Source organism: Anas acuta, chromosome 5, assembly GCF_963932015.1.
Source record: "Anas acuta chromosome 5, bAnaAcu1.1, whole genome shotgun sequence".
NCBI lineage: Eukaryota > Metazoa > Chordata > Aves > Anseriformes > Anatidae > Anas > Anas acuta.
The window spans coordinates 35,456,842-35,471,302 of record NC_088983.1 but is presented as its reverse complement, the minus strand read 5'-3'; positions in this window follow the sequence as shown (position 1 = coordinate 35,471,302).

Genomic DNA, 14,461 nt, shown 5'->3' with positions numbered 1-14,461 from the left:
GGCCCTTCACATTTGCACACAGCCCAAACAGGCAACCAGCACCAGTCTGTCCTGGTTGTCAACATAACTGAGTGGAGCAGCAAGGGGAAGCTGCATCAGTGCCTCTGCAGGGCACACGACAGCTCTGCTTTACCCAGAAAACAAGAGAATACAACCCTGGTCTCCCCTTCATCTTTTCATTATGTTCTGCAGGGCTGGGGAGTCTTGTCTGCTGTTTGGGGGGGGATGAGTAAGAGATGGCTGTGGGTCAGAACTGCCACTAATGCACTCTCAAGGACTCTCTGCAGCTGGGCAGTGCTGTTTTGAAGATGCAGGGGAAGGACAAGAGCTATTTCTGCCCAAGGAAGGCAGAAGATGTTAAATCAACATAATGAGAGCTGATGAGAAACAATAGAGGCATCAGGACAGCACAGAGAAAGGGAGAGTTATGAGACCTGGATGCTGTGGGCCTGAGGCACGGGGACATGCATGCTAATTTATCCTTGTCCCTGCAGCCCTGCGGGGGACCATGACTCTATAAAAGCAGTGCTGCTTGGAAAGGTGGTGCTGTGTCAATGCCAAACACCCCCCTGCCAGGGCTCTGGTGCCAGGGACCTCCAGCAGGGCCATGTGGGGACGTTCCCCCCCTCCGTGCCCTCGCAGGAGGCACAAGGCCTGGAGGCAGGCACCAGGGGACACTCCCCAAGAGGCAGCAGAAGCTCCCCCCGCAGATGGCAGCTCTGCAGATACCCCAGGCAACAAGCACAGAAGCACCCCCCAGCAATATCTCAAAGGTCTTGCTCCAGCCGCTTTCCCCGGGGTGTATTCCCTGCCGGTTGTGTGCTCGCCAGCCCCCAAGGCACGGCAGACGTGCGGGCTCTTCATGCTCTGCGTATGAGTGAAAACAGGACAAAGCACAGGAAAGCAACACAGGCCAAAGACAAAAGCCTGAGCTCGGAAGGAGGTGAAGAAACAGTGAGATCACCAGCCATAAGCTCGGAGATGCTGTGCTAATCCTAAATGCCTAAAACAGGGAGGTGGAGGGGAGGAGAGGTTTCTCTGCGCAGCTCTTTTTTAAGAAACAGTGGCTTCAGTTCAACAGCTGGACTTGAAGTTAAAGGGTTACAGCTTCACATGCAGGCAAATGAACACACAAATTGATCAAAGCTGCCATTTTTTACCAATAACTTGTTTGTTCAGGGGCACTCGCTGCTCTTCATTCTGATCATCTCGCTACATAATCACCGTCACCTCACCCTTGCCAAGATCCTCTGCATGGATTTTTCCTTTCCTATCGCATTTCCGGGGACGATAAGAAAGTTGCAGCATAAATTAAACAAGGCGCCTGGAGACTCCAGTTCAGAAATAGTGTAGATGAATTCATGAGTGAAGGGGGGAAGAAAGAGCAGAGCTAAATGCACTGCCTGCCTGATGGCTTCTCCCTGGCCGTGTTCACACCAATTAGCTGTAGCTACACTGATAGGGTGGCCAGGAAGGCACCTTTGTGCACACATGCTAATTTGCTCGCGGGCTGCAGCGCACAATTAATAAAAGCGCCGCTCCACACATTCCTGAAAACAAAGAGCTAATGCCACAAGCATCCAGAGGCACAAAACCCCAAAGGAGAACGCACACGGCTGGATCAAATGCAAGCTGTGTTTTGGGGAGCTCTGCACTGCTCAGCCAGCCCTGGCAGCCAGGCTCACCAGGCACCACAAGTGCAGGACACTCTGCTGCCATCCCAAACTTTACATTGCTGGTACCAAGCAAGCAGAGGGGAGACTAAACTTTAGAAGGCAGGAGAAAGTACAGGGGCCTTGAGTTTAAACCTAGGAGAAACAGGCCTTACACCAAGTCCTAATGTCAGTACGAGGTAGAGAGAGGGCAAGGAGAAATCCATCCTCATAATAAAATGCTGGATTTAGCTGTGATGAATGGATGGAGAGTCAGGTTGCTATTCCTCTACTCCCTCCCTGATCTTTCGCTGTTATTAGCTTAAATGTTGGCTTTTTTAAAGGACAGGAGCAAGCAGAAATTAAATGCTCACTCTCAAAATGAAGCTGACATGAGCCTCTGGCTTTGAGGATGGATTAGTTTTGAAGGCATGCTATGCACAAAATGAGGCCGGTGAAGGCTGGCAGTGGAATTCCCAGTAGGGACAGGTTCCTTTAAAACACAGATTAAACAGGGAGGAAATGCACAGCATATGAATATGAATTGGTGCTGGGCCTTGCGTGGTCTCGCTTCATTTGATAAAGCGCATTTCCTCATTGCATGTCAATTATTTACAGTGTTTAAATATGTATCATCAGGCGGACATGCCAGCCCTGAAACAGATACACAGATGCACACACAAACTCACACGTGCACATCGGCTCCGGGGAAGGAGGCGCATGCAAGTCCGTCGAGCAGATAACGGGAGGGCACCGCTGCACTCAGTGAGCATCAGGCACCTCTCTGCTGGGTCCCTGCCACGTGTGTCCGTGGCACTGCCCTGCAGAAGAGCCGCTTCTCCCCAGGATAATTGGGATGCAGGCCCTGCTCGGCGCTGCGGGAACGTCGGCACCCGGCAGGAGCTGCGCGCCTCGCCGGTGCCACCGCTAATCTCTGGTACGTGGAAATGCTTCTCTGTGAGGGAGTTATTATTCTGCCTTTCATCTGCACGAGTTCACAGCAAAGGAAACGCAGGAGAGCTACATTTAAATTGGATAAAATCCCTGTGCCCAGCAACTCTCCAAAGTTAGTGTTATTAGTAAAGATGTTAGTTGTCAGTATCGCACTGTTGCAGCCTCCACCATCATATAAAACCCTGCTCTGATTTCTCCTGAAACAAAATATTTTTCCTTATGTGATTACCATTCTTACTTCCCTCCTTGGTTTCTGCTGCAGGTATATGGATGTCTTTGTGTGGCACAAGCCACCTCTAGAAACACCAAAGGCTTGAGCATGGATGAATTATGGATATTTGGACAGGCTCAAGAGAAAAGTGGATCCACCTGAGCTTTACACTGTCTTTCCTCTGCCCCAGACTCCTCCCAGCTCTGGGAAGGTCCAGGACAACAGAGATGTTCACTGTTTTTAACTCTGGTTAAATGTTCCCAAAAGCACAGGTAGGCCTGGAGTAACTGCAATGCATTACACTTCCAATAGCAACACTTCAGTAGGGAAACAGTTCTCTGGTCAGCCTCCTGTTCTCCTTGGGGACTGGAAGAGTGAAAGAAGAACTAAACATTTATCCCAGCACAAAACCTGATGGGTCAGATTTTTGGCAGGTGTAAAACAGCAGATTTAATGGAGATAATCCAATATGGACCAGCTGAGCACTTACCAGAGGAGCTGACCAAGGCAATTACATTTACTCTCCTGTGTTCTTGGCCTCATGTTGTCCTCTGTGAAATTTCCTAAAGACATTTTTATGTTTCAACTGTAAGAGATGATGCTCCATGAGCAGCAGATGAAATGAAGCATTTTTTTGTATGGCTTTGCATTGCTTATTGGGATTCTCCAATGCCTTTAAGATGCAGGCTCTGATTGCAAATTTCCATTCAGCTGGGGCAATCATAATCTTTCTCCCTCATTCCCTAGTGTTTAATATGGTGTAATGTCATGCTGTGTCCTTTCATTTCAGAAGAGACTAACGAGAAGTTTCTCACTCTCTCTCCCTCCTCTGCTCATCTACGTGTTTTCATAAAAATTATAAGAGCCTAAGAACCATACAGTTTTATCATACTTAGCCCAAAATGACCAAGGAGTTTAGAAAGTATTCACTGCAAGTCATTGATTTCATAACTGCAATTGGTCTTCTTTCCTAAATAATGGCTAAAAACAGATAAGAAATGCAATAGAAGTTATTTAATAACACTGGTAATATAGACTCTCCCCACATTTGCTCCCAGAGAGATAGGGATATTCCATTTTACTCTGCCCTGCTACCACAACCTGAAGATGATGTGTTACAGAGTGAGTCTCTGGATAGTTCGGGAAAGATTTTGAACTACAGCTCACCAGACAAAGCATACCTTCCCCTTCCCCTTAATTTTGTTTTTAACTTCACAGACATCAAGACGGCTCAATTCATTTGCATCTGAATTTTGGTGCTGACAGCCAATACTGTCAGTACAACTCTGGGAAAGACATTATTTCCTTCAACAGTGGCAGTAGCAGCTGCATGGGGAGCAGCCAACCCCCCTACCAGCTCAGCAAAACCAAGAAAATTTTGCACAGTGGGTACATGTAATTTGTGTAACTGAAGCAAAGCAGCATCCCACTACACAAATTACCCTGCAGTCAGGTAATCTTCCTCCCCCATCCCCATCCTGCAGTCTCTTCTGTCCCACTTTCCAGCCTGTTTGGCTTCCTCCTACTCACCCATTACCATCCCTCATTCCCACACAGGCCCTCAGCTTCTCTTCACACCAGGAACCCAGTATCTCCATGGTGTCTCTCCATCTCTCTCCTCTTCCAGCCACCTACCTGTCACTCCCACCAGCAGAAAGATCTGTGGGAAGGGAGGGCATTTAACTAGATAAAATGGAAAGGGAGGAAGAGATTTCAGCGATGGCCATCAGCTATCCAAGCTGCCTGTCAAAACACCCAAACAAAATAGTGAGGAAAAAAAAAAAAAAAAACAAAAACTGTCGATGGAGAAACTTACCTAGAAGCTGAAGCCATTGGTTTCATACAGCAGCAAGATGACAGCTGCACGTGGCATCCCAGAACAGGAGGCCTTGGCTGTGCCTGAGCACTCAAGCTGTCCACACAGGTGGCCCTAATTCCAACCACAGTCCTAACGTGGTTTTACTGGGTGAAAATTATCTAAGAAATAGCAACAGCGGCAGCATTTACGCTTAAAATTCTATGCAGTTACTGGCACATTAGGTGTGGAGCCAACATGCATCTCTGTCTACGTCTGTCTCTGTTAACATACATCTCTGTCTGTGCTCAGAGCCTGCAAACAGCTGGGACGTGCCCATGTGTTGCACTGACATCTGTCCACAGCTACCACCTTCAGCTGAAGAAGCCCAGCTCTCGTTCACAAATAATTGCCTGACCAGCTGCTGGCAGGCTTTGTGGAAAGGACTCAGAAAGGTCACAAACAGAGCGAATGCAGAGCCTGCAGTTGTAGTGCCCAGCACCTGAGCTATACGGACTCCTCCAGGCCTCTTACTGGGGGCATAACTCCCCTGCCTAGGGCGGTAACATGGCTGCCGTGTGCTCACCTCTCCCATTCCTTGTGTAACGTATGGAGGCAGGGTGGGACCATCAGCTTTGCTGGCGGTGGTGCCACAGAAGGGTGGCCTTGGGGCTCCCAGTACCACCCTGGACCATGCTGTCACCTCCCCGTGCAGCAGGAGCTCGAGGAGCCCCAGGAAGACCCAGAAGGGAGGCATGGTGCTTCTTGCCATGATGTGTGGCTCGTGTGGTGACCCACACCAGGGGAGGTTGGTCCATGGTGGGAAGAGCTGCTACCTTCTCATTTCTCCCTGGTGGAGCCTCCCTAGCAAAAAGAGCGGGAAACATCCACCAGAGTGAAATGCGACCTCTGCTTTTCTTCTCACCACTCTGAACTTTGCTTGGTTCGGACTAGCTTGATCTCCTCGGTGGCCTTTTTTTCTTTCTCCTTTCTTTTAAGAGCGCTCATTAGACTCCTGCTGCTCAGGGGAGATGCCGTGGCTGCCCAGGTAGCGGGCAGGATCTCACGGTGTTGTCTGACGGGGTCAGGCTGCCCTGCAGGTCCCTGCCCGCTGCCTGCATTTTGGGGAGGAGCCCACAGGCCCGAGGCTTTCCTGGGCAGAGCAGATGGAGACCCTTGCTGCCGAATCCCTCCCTCGGGCCTGGTACCTCCTGGACGTGATGCTGCCAGGGGCCGGCCATCTGAGCCGCACCAGGTGCTGCCCAGCAGCTCAGCCCACCTCGCAGGCTGTCGGAAGCGTGAGGGATTAAATACGCCGATGTGTGCGAGTCCTGTGTTTAAACAAACAATTCTCTCCGAATAACCAGCAGGCTTTTCCACATGAAGCAAGGCTGACACCTGACTCTTCGCCTGGCTTCTCCCGGGAGAACATTTTAATGAGGCCCACAGCTGTAATATCACACAGAGAACATTAACAATGCTAATTACCTAAAGTTTAGCCCATGAATACTCAACCAACCGTACCTTGGAGACGAATTGTTGTTTTGGCCCAAACGAAGCAATGATGGCTGCAAAGCAAGTCAAGGCTTGTGAGAGCACCAGGCACAAGACACTGGGCACAAAGACCTGGCAAGGGAGCCTCTGCGGCAGAGCTGTTAAACAGAAGAGGTGCCTGGACAGAAGGCAAATCTGAGACTGCAGAGAGAAACTGCCTTGAGGTGGCCAAATCCCTCCTGAGGAAACGCGAAAGGTGTTGATAGGTCTCTCAGCATCGTCTCATACAGGATCTGTGCAGAGCACAAGGTCGGGGGCGGGAGGGCGAGGAAAGGGGGGGTTTTGGAGGAATTCTTCTGCCAGGCAGCCGCAGCTGGCGCTGGCTGAGCCGTGCACGGCGCCGTGAGAAGCCAGCAGTCCACACAGACATGCAATGCGCGAGCGAGCGCTCGCCTGGAAGAGGTCCAGGGCCTCTGCTTCACGCCATATGCACAGTCATTCTGCAGCTCAAGGTCACTGCGGCGGTGCCCGGGCACGCTGGGATGACTGCTCTGAGCTGAACAGCCTTCCTCACTCAGGCTGCCCATGCTGGAGCTCGGTCTGCAACGCAGTAAACATAGTGATGTGTACTTTGCTGCACGAAGCTTAGCTGTCACCTCTTCCTTTGGCTCCTTATCGCCAGTGCTGCAGGGCGATGATGTATGAGAAGGGCCATCGTGCCGAGGAAGGGGAAGCTCAGTCCACCCAGGTGTCTCTCAGAGGGGGGAACGTGAATTTTTAGCAGCCTGTGTTGCTCAGCTCTAATTGAGCACAAAAACATCACATGGCAGGCAATAGCCCATTAGCAACACTGTGTGCTGAGGGGCCTTTTAATTATTTTTGCGTTCCCAGAGGACTACAGAATGCTCTTCGCAAGCATGGCACGGGAATGCCAATTAGGTGGCCTCCAGCCCCACTAGACAAGGTCCGGTCACATCACCTTGCGTCACAGGCTGAACCCTGCCCTCCATTTTCTCCCCAAGTCTGCGGCTCTCTGCCGTGAAATATTTATTAAAGGGAGCTGCCGCCTGTCGCGAACGTCGAGTCCCCTGTCTCCTTGCCAAGGTCAGGCTGCCGGGGAGGTACTTTTGCTCTCCGTAGCTTCACGGCGAGACTGACAGGTCTTTCTGCCGCTCAGCACCAGGCATGCAGCATCGGGGAGAAGGCTGGTTCCCTTTCTACAGATTCCTGCTTTCTGGGAATATGGTGGGCACGTAAAAAAAATTACTGAAGCAGAGATTGCAAAGCAGTGAGCTATTGCAGTATCAAAACACATATTTGCACTAGGGCCTCTGGGGAGCACAAAATAAAAAGCCATTAAATCAATTTCTACTGTTGTGAAAGGCCTCCTTCAATCTTTGCAATCAGCCTCACAACTTCCTAGGAAGCTCCTACACTTAGAGATAAAATCCCGTCCCACACAAAGGGATGGGAGTTTCACCCTCGGCTTATGTGGTGCTAGCTTTCCACCCCCTGAATTTAGCTGTGGATTGCCGAGTTTAGACTTATTGTTTCATACATTTTTTGTGCCAGGAAAATGCTGAAAGCTTCAACCACAAGCTGTTTGATAACCTTTTATCAGCTGTGCTAAATTAAATAAGCAGGCACAGCATCACTTGATCAAGAAGGAGTACAGTTAAGGTGTTGAAAAGATCTTCCTCCCCCAGTATGGGCACAAACTAAGGTGACAGGAAAACATGTCCAGGAATAGATATAAACTCTGCGGGTATAACATGTGAGAACCAAAGTAAAGCCCTATGGTGCCGGGTCACAGGGCCTGCTAGGGGACACACTTTCCCGTACCATGACCTCAGAAGGAAGCTTGGAGGCTAAAAACATGTGAGAAGAAAGATGAGCATAGAGCACGTACCCACAGTTGGGTTGTGTGCTGCAGGAATTCAGGTGCTTCTGGGGCTGGAGGTGACGCTAGTTCATGGTGGTGGCTGGTTCCTGGCAAACCTGAAGACCTGTCTCTCATGCTTTGCCATCTCTCTTGCCAGCCCACGAGTCCCACTGCATTTATTCCTTGCATGGAAGCTGCCCTGTAGCTCCAACGCTTCCTGCCTGTGCCTCTCCTTGCTCTCCTAACGGCTACCATAGAATTATGCAAAGACATAAAATTGTCTTCACAATGTCTTCTGTTTCCTCTTCTTTTCTCTCCCCTCCTAGTAATTCCTAACATTTAACTTCTTGTTGTTGTGGGTTTTTTTGACACCTGCTCAGCCTTGACCTGTCATTTTCTCAGAATTAGCGCCGCCGCCGAGATCATTTTCCTGTGCAGTGATGGCTGATCTAGAGCCCCTCATTATGCATGTATAATTAGTTTTTTTTCCCAGAAGCATTACTGTGCATTTATTGACAGTAGATTTCATCTGTCATTTTAAAACCTAGTCACTGATTATCATGAAAAACTTCTGCAACTCTTCACAGTCAACTCTTGTTTTGAACTGTTTTTCATTCTCAGTAAACTTTCTACCTCACTTTTCAACCTGTTTTTCCAAATCACTTGCAAATAGATATTAAAAAATAAAAATAAAAAAGAATCCATCCAGCTTAGATCTCTGGGAAATTTTCCTCCTCTGTGAAAACATATTGTTTTTTTACACCTTTATACTTTACTGCTGCAACTACTCTACGTCTTTTATTGGAACTACCAAAGTGTCAATTAATTACACTGTTATTCAAAATAGTTGCATTGGAAAAAGTTCTAAGTGTAGATAGACATTACAGAAATACAAATAACAGTAGACTCATTTTGAGCACTCAGCAGGCTAGATATATTTGTTTTGACCTGTGTTTCTATACTATCTTTTGCATTCCCATCACTAAATTTAGTCTTTCACTGTATGTCATGTGCAATTTATCTTTTTTTTTCTAAATGTATCACCACTTCAGAGTTTATTAAGCCATTCCAGAGCCGATTGCTGATAAAATCCTCATCTGGATTCAAGATATTAACAGAAAGACTAACTCCTTGAGTCTCTGGCACCAAGGCAACATATTGTCATAAATCCATAGGAAGCCAGATTTCATTAGTACCCTTGGTCATGGAACTAATCGTTTGCTCCTGCACTGGGCACCTGATCATGGCTGTGGGCAGCACAAAAGCCATCGGCATTTTAATGTTGTTCCTTTGCTGCGCTTTACTTGATTTTTGTCTCAGGATTATGAGATGCTGGGGAGGTAAAACAGCTACTCAGAAGAAAACAGCTGCCAGAAGCACAGGCTTCTGTTTTTTACTTTGAGACGTGCATACCATGTAGAGTTAAAAAATAGTGCTTAGAATAATTTAAAGCAGAAATCTGTTACGTTCCTTCAAAATTACCCGTGCTTGGTTTAATAGATGCTGGATTAATTGCGTGCTGTCTGAGAGCTTTTGTTCCTCTCTGGAGTGGCTGTGGTCTGTGCCACAGAGGTGAATGCTACTCCACTGTATGGCAAATTTGACATTGAAGGGCTCTTTGTAGAAATAAGACTGCCATTCTCTCCCATTGTCCCTTTGATTAAACAGTGCCAGCAAAGGAGACAGTTTTGATGGTTGTTTTCGTATTATGGGCATCTGGGTACTAAGAATTGGGCTGAGATCACCAGATCACAAGCCGCTTTAGAGATGTCTGTTTGTGCACTCTGATCCCACAGTGATGTGATCCAAAAAAGTATTTGGACCAGCACATTTCAAATTTGGAGGAAAAGAAAAACAATTTCTGGGAAGTGTAGTAAGGACCATTTCTTGCCTGCATGTGCAGCTGTTGTCCTGTACCCCTTCTACCCAAACCCACAACTTCCTAGTACTTCTGAAGTAAGTCTGGGCTGTGGACACTTTTCCTCCTCTTTAACATCAACAGGCTGCCAGTGACTTCCAAGGTACTTTGTGATAAAAATACAAGAAACCTAACATACTGCACAGTGGATGTGTTCATTAAAACTCCCCCTACTTACCAGGGCTGTTGTAGCTCCTCAGGTCCGTGAATCACTGCTAAGTGTTGGCTCAGCATTCACTGGGACACCTGGGGCTTGTCCAGCTTAGGTGTCGGTCTCAGGGACAGCATGAGTTTATAACAGATACTGGACTAGGCTACTGGCATCTTCTGATTGCTGAAGAAACTTTAACATACGGAGACCTTCTCCAGAGTTTGACTATCTTATTTTGTGAAGTACCAGAGCAAGCAGGAAAGATCTCAGGAAGCGAGCTCTCTCCTTCTCTTTCCATACATCTGTTTGGACATGCAACAAAGGATACAGGAACATTTTTGCGTATACTTTTAATTGTAGTGCTTTAATATAAAAAAAAAAGTACATACAAGTTCTAAACTCCTGTTTTCTGCAATCGTTTACACTTTTTCTAAGTTGCAACAAAATATTAGCTACGTAGGTAGTCAACACAGCTAACAAACTACAGTACAAGTTACTAATAACAGTACAAGATGCTTGGAATACATTCTTGCAAATGTGTATGAATACCAAAGAAATCCTGCAAAGTCGAGAGGTTTCAACACACATTGCCCTCTTCTCTCAAACCTCCGTAGGATTTCACTCACGGTTTTCCTAACCACAAAAACACAGAAGGGCTGATCCTTGGCTGGTGCAAACTGGGGTAGCTCCGTTAGCACCCACGGAGCAATGTCAGTTGTCGTGAGCGAAGGGTGTGATTCACTCTGTGCTCAGACAGGTGCCTTCAGGCTGGGGGGGAACATCACGCATGTCTCCACGCGTAACAAACCGATGGGCCTTCTTGATCAGTGCTGGCTTATAGCATTGAGTAACATGTTTTTTTTCTGAGGGTTTCAAAACTGATCTGTTTCTGCTGGCAGAAGCCAGATCAGGACTACTTAAGAACAGTTGGGAGCACCCTGGATTCTCATACCGCTCTGTGCAAAGCTGTGCAAATCTCCCTCGAAAAGCATCAAGTCTGAAGCGTAGGAACCCACCCCATCACCTCTCCTCCCCCACAAAAGGCTGGCAAAGCTATCAAGCACTTGAGAAAACTGAGTGTGAGATAAGAGGAGCAGAGGTCCTCCACACAAGCCATATCAAAACAAATCTCTACATACACACATTGTAACAATACAGTCACTTCAGAGTTCAAAAGAAAGGTTCACATTTACAAAGGAGGGAAAGAGAAAAATAACACAAGAAGCTGTCCTTATGATTATGTTCTGGTTCCTAAATCTGTAACCTTAGTCTGTGGCCACCAAAAGTAAATGAATACCAAGCAGCATCGTGTAAACTCCAATTAGGCCTCACATGGGGTAGCAACAGGCAACCTGGAGGTAGTGTACATAGCTGAAAATGAATTTGAAATAAATGACAGGCATTTTTATCCTATTCTTGTACATTTACATGATCAAAGACACTGTGGCAAATGTGCTGCAGTGACATGGCTCTCCAGCCTTGTGAGCCCACCTCCTCGCCACCCCAGCTTCAGTCACAGAAGGGTGTTTTGTCTGAAGCAAGAGGGATGTCTGGGGTATTTGTCAGGCAGCAAGCCTTATTTTCTCACTCTGTTGTTCTGGCTTGCATCTGTACTTACCCTGTGACTAACAGGACAACCATTTTCATCTGTGACTGACCGGTTTTTCTCATGAGCATTGATACAAAACCTCCTTATCACTATTGCCCTGAGCACCGATATTTCAATGGCACTCATCAGTCAGCAGCATCCCAGAACCCCTCCAATCTATCCCCTGACTGGTATTTAGGTTATTCTGGTGGGAATTGGCAAACCCATGTCAAAGCCATTTTTTTGATTCATCTGGACGTTATGAAAAGACTGAACGCCAATGGCTCCAGCTTGGAGCAAAGACACAAAAGTCAAGTTCTCTTCTGCTGCAAAGAGGACAAAAGGCTATTTAGGGGATACAAGGGTTGGCAGATTGTAGAAGACACGATGGTGGCTCAGGGTAAGAAAACTTTTTCAGCTGTACTGCCTTTTCACTGACTGACTTTCTATTCACATTAAGTTTTAAGCATTCCTAATTTTCTCCAGCCATGTTGTCTTGGCACCACAGCCAACTCATTACAAAAGTCACTGTAATGCAGCCATGTATATGTAGGGGTACGTACAGCCAGGAGGTGGAGCAGGCTCTAGACCACATTTTGTTGTTTCTGTAAGGGTAGATCCCAGCTAGGTGAAACAGAGATAACCTAGAGCATCCTCCATGTTGAAAACAAGGCTGTGAGTATATAAATAGATAAAAACCTCAAAAACTAAACAGCGTAAATGGGCATTAATAGAACAGCCCCTGCTTTGCAGCTAACTAACCCAGGTGCTCTAAAATATCTCTCAGCTCAAATTATTTTACCTGGCAGAACATACAGAAGAAAGAGGTGTTGTGAATGCAGGGAATGGCTGTGTTTTCTCAGTATTGCCTAGAAATACCCAGTCTGCCTGCTCTTCCCTTGCTCCCTCCCTTTATAACAGCAGCTCTTTTGCTTCAATGGCTAGCTGGTAAGACAAGACTACTTAATTACGAACAAAATCCAAGGTCAAGGTATTAGAAGACTGAAAACAGATACCCTGCTACTTCTCTAACAAACAATATATTGTACACCTAATTCTTCTCTGAATTGTCTCTCCAAGGAGCATAGCATCACAAGGGCAAGATTTCCATCTATCATGAGCTGGCACAACCAGTTCTAAGAATTAAACGTAGATCAGGCCTCCCTCCAGTCTTTGTGTCCTGTGCCAGAAATGCTCCCTGCCCCCAGAGATACCAGTTATCTCTGCACATTTGTGTGAGATGGACACTTCTGCACCTGGAGCCCCAGGGTGGGTCATCAGTTGCTCTTATGCTGGTGACACACCAGCCAGCAGGAACATTGTTTGTCTACTTCATGTATTTCTTAAACTATACACAAACTAAAATGGAAAGAAACTGCACCCCATACCCAAACTTGGCTATTAGACTAGGAAGGACTACAGGAATGTACTTACTTCTTCAGAAATTCCTCAAAGGTCAAATTAGGATCTTCTCATGTTGTGGGATGTATTTTCATCTTTAGGCTGTGTTAAGTTTTAGACTACAACTGTTGTGTGTGTCACTGACCTTTCATTGAAAGGGATTTGCACAAGAAATAAACCTTGATGATTTCATCACTGCAGTATTGAGCATCGTCATGGGTAAGAGAGTCTCTGATGACTGAAAGAGCCTCTCAGGATCATTTGTCTGACACCTGGACTTCAGGACACTCTGGACCTTCCTTGACCCTCATAAAACACCTTCAGTTTTTTTGCAGAGGGCTTCCAGGGACACAGTCTGACAGCAAGAGCCAATTGACAGAAATGGGTCATGCAGTGTTTTGATGGTTCTGCTCATTCTGATGATGAGAAGCGGGGTAGGAAGAACCCAGCTGGACCCCAGAGCTCAAAGCTAGACATTGTATAAATACCTTTTTCCTTCCAAACTGAGGAGACTTGATAGCAAAATCAATAAGGTACTGCAAATAAAAGCCCTTCGGTTACTTCTTGAAGCCATTTTTAAGGATAAAGCAGTGCCAGATAAAGGAGCAAGCCTCTTAAGTCAGAACTTAGATGTTTAGCTCCCAAATTGAATTATACTTAAAAGAGGAAGGGAAGTAACCTAAAAGCCTTTACAGTCTATTTTTAAATGAGAGGATGTTTTTCATTTAATTCTCAATAACGCAATAACTTGAAAATAACTGAGGAAACCATGTACTCCCAGATGGTCTGTGTTCTGTGTGCTCTGGTGAAGCTGCTATGACTCCACCGCATTAAAAAAAGACATACATTATTCTGTAGCAATTGTCCATGACACTGAGGCTTACAACATAAATATTGCAATACCTCATCCAGTTTCTGTATGACACACCATGTTTTATTGCAGTAATGTCTCATAATAGATGAAGGTGCTGCAGGGTCCTGTTTGGCCAATTGCTATAGGACCCTGGAGTGCACTACCATAAGGAGGGAATATCTCCCACAGGAAGGGAGTTAAGATGAGGTCTAGATGTCAGGAGAAATGGCTAAAGGCTTCACAGACAATGCTGGGCAAATCTTTGCTGTGCCTTTCCCCCACCCCCAGCCCCTCCATGCAGGGGGAGGTTTGTTTCCTCGCTGGCAGATAGCGCTGGATGCAAGGTAATGGAGCACAGCCCTGCTACGCGCAGCAGAATGCCTCTAAATCAAGAAGCCAGTGTTTTTCGCCAATGTGACAGATTGAAAAATGCTTCTGGTACTTCCATGAGTGGGTTACTAAGCAACACTTTGGCTTCCAGGGAGTAGCCGTGCTGGATGTGATCTCCTGCCATCAGCCTGACCACGTCCCCAGCTGTGCACCGGGGGAAGGAGGGCACGTG